The 8,650-nt window shown below is 35.8% G+C and overlaps 1 long non-coding RNA gene across 1 annotated transcript in view; it reads right to left on the reverse strand.

Annotated features, from left to right (window-relative positions):
* Positions 1-7,947, reverse strand: part of LOC145720346 (uncharacterized) — a 19,875-nt gene extending 11,928 nt beyond the window's left edge. The window contains exon 1 of the long non-coding RNA XR_014143263.1: positions 7,880-7,947. This is a non-coding gene — a long non-coding RNA (uncharacterized LOC145720346). The remainder of the gene's footprint in view (positions 1-7,879) is intronic.
* Positions 7,948-8,650: the final 703 nt, after the last annotated feature.

Raw genomic sequence — 8,650 nt, forward strand, 5'->3', positions numbered from 1 at the left:
ACTGACAGAATGGGAGAAGATATTTGCAAATGACACTACAGATAAAGGGCTGGTATCCAAGATCTATAAAGAACTTCTCACACTCAACACCCAAAAAACAAATAATCAAGTCAAAAAGTGGGCAGAAGATATGAAAAGACACTTCTCCAAAGAAGACATACAAATGGCTAACAGACACATGAAAAAATTGTTCATCATCATTAGCCATCAGGGAAATCCAAATCAAAACCACATTGAGATACCACCTTACACAAGTTAGAATGGCCAAAATGGACAGGGAAAGAAACAACAAATGTTGGAGAGGTTGTGGAGAAAGGGGACCCTCTTACACTCTTGGTGGGAATGCAAGTCGGTACAGCCACTTTGGAAAACAGTGTGGAGGGTCCTCAAAAATTTAAAAATAGAGCTACCCTATGACACAGCAATTGCACTACTGGACATTTACCCCAAATATACAGATGTAGTGAAAAGAAGGGCCACATGCACCCCAATGTTCACAGCAGCAATGTCTGCAAGAGCCAAACTGTGGAAAGAGCCGAGATGCCCTTTAACAGATGAATGGATAAAGAACATATGGTCCATATATACAATGGAATAGTACTCAGCCATCAGAAAGGATGAATACCCAACTTTTACATCAATGTGGATGGAACTGGAGGAGATTATGCTAAGTGAGATAAGTCAAGCAGAGAAAGTCAATTATCACATTTACTCCTTTAATAATGGTTTCCATTTTAGTGTAAACAGACTACTACCCCAATAGCAAAAGACAGAGTTAGCCAAGTCTATGAGCACATAAGAAGACATAAGTAGAGCTACTTTTAGGTAATATTTCTTCTTTTAAAATTTCTTTACGGAAGTCTAAAGGATATCAATACTATTATTCTCAAGACGTGTGTTTTCCTTTAACTTCTTGTAGCAGTCACTACAGTATTAAGTCAATCAGCATTAACTGATAAAACAGTGGTAAGACTTTCTACCACACCAGTTCGAGTCCTGACCTTTAGCCTAAGACAAATCTGGCGGGCATTCCACCTTGAAAGCCAGTTTGCATCAAGATAGCTCTTTTTCCTGTTCTTCTATGAATGTGTTTCTAGGAGTGAAGTCACTGAGAAAGATCCATGTGTAGTCCCTAAAACACTAGGCCAGATCAAACCCCAAAATTAATCAGTACAAATTGATGCGAGAAACTTAAGAGCTGAAAGGAAGTGTCATGTTCAAATTAGGTAAAGCCACATTCATTCAGGGCTAATCCTGTAGAGAGGACCTGTGCTGGGCTCAGGGTTGGGGGGCTGGGAGAGGTTAGTCATTTGTATGTCATTGCCTGAAGGACTGTCAAGGTGGACTCCACAACATTGTGCCAACTATATAACTCTTACATAAGTGACTACTTAATAGATTTTCCTCGCTTCCAAACCCTAATTTGTTCTTCTTCCTATGTCTTTTATGATTAACCATGGTTTTATTTTCATTTTTGTTCATTATCAATTTCATCACTGAAGATTGTCCATATTTCTTTAATGTTGTGACAGGAATTCTTTGCTGAAGCTAAAAAAAAAAACAAACAAGAATGAAACAAGCTAAGAGAATAACACTGTATTCCATTTTTCCATTTAAAATATGTTACAAAACAGCTTTCAGTTTAAAAATTTTTGACAGTGTATATTCAATTCTTCAACTAACAGATGCATGCACATAAAATTATATGATTGAAATTCAGTGTCAGGGGCTTTAGTCATTTAATTTGGGCAAACTCAAGACATTGGTTCGTAATATAGCTATTGAAATATCTCTATTTAATAATGAGAGTGGGATTTCTAGAAAATGGTGATATGGAAGTGTTTATTGAATTTAAAATGGTAGTTTATGTGAATATTTTAAAAAGAAAATTGATATAATTTATTTCTTAAATCAAAAACTATTTTCTTTGTTTTTTTTTTGTTTGTTTGTTTGTAAGAAATCAATTTATGAGGAAATTGAGTGAACAATATATGTCTATTCAGTGAAAGAAGAAACCAAGCCTTGTATTAGGACTTCTGGTCCAGAGTTCTTCATCCTAAAATTTCAACAATTGATAATGTTTTTACTAATTCAGAAATATTAGAACCATTAGCTAATACTTAATGAAAACAATGAAGACACTGAGAACTACTGCTAAGGTATGCTTCATGTTCTTATCGAGATTTTGAGAAATATAGAGACTAAATGATCTTAATAAAAGGCAAGAGATACATGTTTTAGCAAAGACAATCCAGTAAGGAAAAGAGTTTTCAATTGTGAAGTCTAGCTTGAAAGTGGTCCAATGCAGTCTTACTCAAAGTACAAGTCGGAGAATATAAATCAACCTTATCAGAAGCACAGTTTTCGATTCAGCTACATTTTTTTTGTTTTTTTCACTACAAGACATTCTCAATAAAGGAAGCAATGTGATGATTTCCATTCAGAGGCTGGCTCCCTAGTGCATGATGGACTAGATTGTTTAGATACTGTCACCAGTTGCCTAACCACACTTTATGTAGCATTTGTCCAAGAAAAGATGATTTCAATGCATTGTCACTGTTAAATATTTGTTTCTAGTCAAGATTTTAAAATCACATGTGAATAAAGTAGGGCTTTAAAATGGGAAAGTGATTTTTCTCAAACCAATTCTATTTGTACATACATAAGTAACTACAGGAGAGTTTTAAAAATATATACTACTGTTAAGAGAAAACTGTAGGAAAATAAAATTTAGGAAATGAACAACAAAAGATCAGAAGTTCACATGTACTGTTTTCAGTAATCTTCCCATAACTGACAGGCACAGGGTAGGGGTAATATTTATTTTCTCTTTTATTGTAGATTGAACCATTCTATTTGTATGTTTATTTATTTGTTTATTTTAAAGATCTTATTTGACAGAGAGAGAGCACAAGCAGGGGGAGCAGCAGGCAGAGGGAGAAGCAGGCTCTCCACTGAGCAGGGATCACGATGCGGGCTCGATCCCAGGACCCCAGGATCATGAACCTGAGCTGAACGCAGATGCTTAACTGACTGAGCCACCCAGGTGCCCCTTAGATTGAACCATTTTATACCTGGGGTTACAGGTCAAGGAGTGTTGGCCATTTTCCACTTAGGAATGAGGAACTTTAGCTTGTAAGCACCTGCTTATATTAGCTTAGGCTTTCTTAATGACATCTGTCTTATTCAGTTTGGGATGCTGTAACAGAATACCATGAAATGAATGGCTCAAATAAGAAACACTTCTCTCTCACAGTCCTGGGGTCTAAGTCCAAGATCAAGATCCTGACAAGTTCAGCATCTCATGAGAGTCATTTTTCTGGTTTCCAGGCAGCTTCCTTCTTCTCTCTGTGTCCTCAGAGAGGGAGGGCCTCTGGTCTCTTCTTATAAGGACACTAATCCCATCATGAGGAATCCACCCTCAAGACCTCATCTAAACTTAATTATCTCCCCAAGGCCCCACCTCCAAATACCATCACATTAGGGTGTTAACATATAAATTTTGTGGGGAAACAGCCCATAACAATGAAGTGAATGTCATTTAAATATAGTGCTCTCCAGATAAGACCAAAAAATGTGTTTAAAATATTTTTGAAATAGAGATAGGTTAGGGTAACTCTAGAATGGAAATGCAATCTTCCTACAGGGAAACACAGACTATCCATTGTTCTGGTAATTTAGTAGGATAATTGAGAGTGTGCCACAGAAACCAAACACTTCTCACATTCTCTTATCCTTTTGACTGACAGAAAAAAATAGGTACATCGTTTATATAATAACTGGGATCATTCCAAAAGATAGCAAGTTGGGACGTTCAGATCACTTCAATACAGAACAGTAACTAGGGGCCCAGAACCAGATGCCCTCGGTCCATGGCTCACCATGAGAGCTCCAACACTGATTGGAGATAATCACAGGAGAGATAATCACAGGATTTATCTCTAGAGTCAGGATTATATGAGATAACCAAGTAAAGATCTTAGCACAGCAACAGTGGTAAGCACTCAAGAGACACTACTATTGCTATTTAGATATGGTGATTTCACATAACCCAGGAGGCTTGGTTTTACAAATGTGTCAAGGTTAACTTAGATTCCAGTGTCCTAAGTGGTAGCAGGCATTATTATTTTTAAGGATGCATTGAGCTTAAGGAAATATGTTTTCCCTACAGACCCAACATGACCACTAAAAATTCCACAAGTATAATATTTTTAAAGAAAAAAAATATTTTACCCTTAGCTTCTGGACCTTTTGTTCAAGATAAGGCTCTATCAGAAACAACTGCTGTGTTATAAGACATTTTATTCTAGGAAAGGTGGTTTTGAATATTCAGTAGGGCTCCAGGCTAGTGATTTTGTGGTTAGGTTTCTTGTCTTCCAGGAAGCCCTTGACAAAGGTCACAAACAATTTGCTCGCTCTTCTTATTAAAATAAAGATGGAAAGCATTGATGATAACTCTGCCCAGCAGCTAACTTCATCATCTGTAGCGCTTTCAACATATGCTTGTGAGATAATGAAAAATATAGCATTAAATACGCTGGCAGATTGAATCTTGTTTCAGGGTAAATATAGTAAGTCATTTTTTTCCCTCTTCATTTCCTCAGAACCTGTTTAGCATTAGACTGTTAATATCATCACTGATACATGACAAAACCATTGTATAATATACTGCGTTTCAGACCAACCCCCACATAAGAGAGCAAGGAAAAACCATGAACATTAATCGGGCATTCAAAATAATGAAGTGCTTCAAGCCAACCCTCTTCTAAAGCCTTCTACTCCTAGTTTCGCAGGAACAAATAGTTTTATAAATGTGACATGCTTTTCTGGTCCCATTTTAATATTATGAAAATGTCATTTTTCTGAGCTACAGTCAATATTAGAAGTTTTTAAAGATACATTTTATAGCCAATAGTAAAAACATTCTGTGCAATCTTTATGATGTGATCTTTTTTAAGAAGCAAGTTTAGAATCTAAAAAACAAGTTTGTCAATATTGGGAAGGAAGGAAGGATTATTTACAGTTTAATCTTAAAAAACTAGGAAAATACACATAATAATTTTCAGCCACCAACATTTTGTCATGGTACATGGTCGCCAGGGGAAATTATAGCTATGTGAAGACTATATATATTTTTTTACCTAATACAAATTTTAAATTATCAATAATAAAAAACACGTAACTATTAATTTCAGAGAAACATCAAATAAGTTAACATTGATTGAATTTGTGATTGTATTAAGGAGCATATCTCAGGAAAATTTTCTGCACACACACCCACAATTCCAAAAAAATATTTCATATTAAATTAAAATATGACTTGGAGCACCTGGATGGCTCAGTTGGTTAAGCCTCCAACTCTTGATTTTGGCTCCGGTCATGATTTCAGGCTAGTGGGATTGAGACCCACATCAGGCTCCATGCTTAGCAAGGAGTCTCCTTGGGATTATCTCTTTTTCTCTCCCTCTGCCGCTCCCCCCTCCCCGCCCCACGTGTGTGCACGTGCATGCGCACACTTGCGCGCGCTCTCTCTCTCAAATAAATAAATAAAATCTTCAAAAAAGAATGAAAGTATTTACTCATTTTATTAAGATAAAAACTGAATTAGAAGTTGACATTTTACTGATTTTTATCCTTTGGTTGGTACCTCTAGTAAAATCTGGGTCTTTCCTGCTTTTATGTCACAAGTACATTTCTATCGCCCGTCCCCAGGCCCTTGCTCCTAGATGATGACCATGCTGCCTCTGTTCAGTTGTTTCTATTACACCAGAGGTCAGTCTAAGTTGCTCACTCTGAGTCGTCCCATCTATGCTGTTGCCACTATATTCACCTTTCAAAAGTAACGTCAGGACAAACATCTTCCCTCTATTGGCTCTGGTTTACAGATGCAATAAATGGCTCAGCTGTAGCTATCGCTTCACGATCCAATTAAAACAAGAAATTGCAGATGCTGTGGATTTTTTTTTATGCCTAATGATACAAGCAACTGCATGGAGCACATATGTTCATTTCTACTCTCTGACAAAGACTACAGAGAACCTGAACTTGCAACAAGCATGGGATGTGGTATGTTCTTAAGTGTTATTCAAGGTCAAATGTTCTTAGAAGTAAAAACAGCAACAATTAACCAAGTGATTTCATGTATTGTAGTCTAAGATTTAATGTCCCATTTTATTTAAAGCCTGAAATCTATCAGAATATATCTAGCCCAAATCCACTTTGAATTATGCCTACATGGTCCTTCTTAAGGCAGTATTTTCCATGTGTTTATTTTAGACAGATTTCCATTTTCTTTTAACTGTATATTTTTGATATGAACTGAAGTATACATATAATATACATGAAAGCTATAAAGCAGAATAACAAAGAAAACACCTATGAACCCACCACCCAATTTAACAATGTTAACATGACAAATATCATTGACATGTCTATTTTTTTAAGTTTTACCATATTCAGTTCAAAATACTATCTAATTGCCTTTGTGATTTCTTCTTTGACCCTCCAGGATATTTAGAAATACACTGCATAGTCTCCAAGTACTTGGGTATTTTCTATTATCTTCTGTTACTCATTTCTAATTTAATTCCATTATGGTCAGAGCACATACATTGTATGATTTAAATCCTTTTAAATTTATTAACTTGTTTTATGGCCCAGAATATGTTCTATATTGGTAACTTTGTCATGTGCACTGTAGCTTCTGCTGTTCTATAAATTCAACTAGGTAAAATTAGTTGATAGCATTGTTTAAGTGTTCTGTATACTTACTGATCTGCTGTCTGCTTGTTCTATCAGTTATTGAGAGCAAAATATTGAAATTTCTGGCTATAATTTAAGATTTGTCTATTTCAGTTCTATCAGTTTTTACTTCATGTATTTTGAAGCTCTCTTACTAAGTCAAAAATCTTTCAAATTGTTCTGTCCTGTTGAATCTTTTATCATTATGAAAAGACCATCTTTATCATTGACAGCAAGTTTTGACATCTGGTAGATCATGTCCCCACATATTTTTCTTTTTCTTCAGTGGTATCTTGGTTATTATAAGCCCTTTGCTCTTTGATATACATTTTTTTTCATATACATTTAAAAATCATCTTGTAAAGTTTCTCAAAGTCCCTAGTGAGGTTTCGTTAAAATTTCTTTGAAATTTTACATCAATTTGTGAAGCCAGGGACAAGAACCTGATAAAGGATATCTGCTCAGAACATATAGTAAGCTCTATATTCAACAGCTAAACATTAAAACCTTCACCCCTGAAGTCAGAAAGTGGTTAAAGATAATGCTTATTACTACTTCTACTCAATATTGTACTGAAGGACCTAGCAAGCTCAGTAAGACATAAAAAGGCAATATCAAATATAAGAGTAGAAAAGGGGGAAAAGTTGTCATTATTAATTAAATGATGCATTTTTCCACATAGAAAATCCAAAAAGAAAAAAAAAGAAAGAAAAACAAAAACCTACAAATAAATTACTAAAAATAATAAGATAATTTAGTGAGTTCACCAAATGTAAGATTAATATACAAAAGTTTTCAGAAATATTTAGTAAATTTAAAACTTACAATACCAATAAAAAGTAAAAAATCTAGGAATAAGTCTAATAAACAATGAATAAAACTTCAATGAAGAAATTATAGAAATTGGGGCACCGGGGTGCCTGGGTGGCTCAGATGGTTAAGCGTCTGCCTTCGGCTCAGGTCGTGATCCCAGGGTCCTGGGATTGAGTCCCACATTGGGCTCCCGGCTCAGCGGGGAGCCTGCTTCTCCCTCTGTCCCTCTCCCCTCTCATGCTGTTTCTCTCTCGCTCGCTCTCTAAAAGATAAATAAAATCTTTAAAAAAAAATTAAAAAAAAAAAAAAAAAGAAATTGGGGCACCTGGGTGGCTCAGGTCATGATCCTGGAATCCCGGGATCGAGTTCCGCATCAGGCTCCCTGCTCAGCGGGAGGCCTGCTTCTCCCTCTCCCACTCCCCCTGCTTGTGTTTCTTCTCTCACTGTTTAAAAAAAAAAAAGAAATTATAAAAATTAATTGAAATACAAATTCTAGTTATGGTGAGGATGTATACAAGAGAAATTCTTTTATCTTAATGGTGGTATGAATGGTACAACCATTTGAAAAAATTCAGCCAAACACTACTGAGTTGGAAAATATAAAAAGAATTCCTGAAATTGCAAAAAAAAAATAAACAAAAGACATATCCCAAAATATTTATTTATAGAAATGTTAATGTGGTAAGCAGAATTCTAAAATGGCCCCTAAGATTTCTACCCTCTAGTATATATACCCTGTAAAATGCCCTCACCTTGAGTGTGAGCAGGACTTGTGAACCTGATGAGATATCACCTCCATGATTATTTTAGATTCTGTGGCAGAAAAGATTTTGTGGAAGTAATTAAGATCTGTGATTAGCTGACTTTGAGTTAATCAAAAGAAATACCACTCTTGGTGGGCCTGACCTAATCAGGGGACCATGAAAAGAAGAAGACATTCAAAGCTAAACATATTTCTTTTGCTGGCTTTGAATAAGCAAACTGCCATGTTGCTGAATAGTTCATATTCCAGGGAAAGGTCAGTGGCCCCTGAAACTGAGAAAGTCGGCAGTTGGCAGGCAGGAAGAAAGTAGAGACCTCAGTCTAACACTACAAA

This window comes from Leptonychotes weddellii, chromosome 2, assembly GCF_054177405.1.
Source record: "Leptonychotes weddellii isolate Sample4059 chromosome 2, ASM5417740v2, whole genome shotgun sequence".
NCBI lineage: Eukaryota > Metazoa > Chordata > Mammalia > Carnivora > Phocidae > Leptonychotes > Leptonychotes weddellii.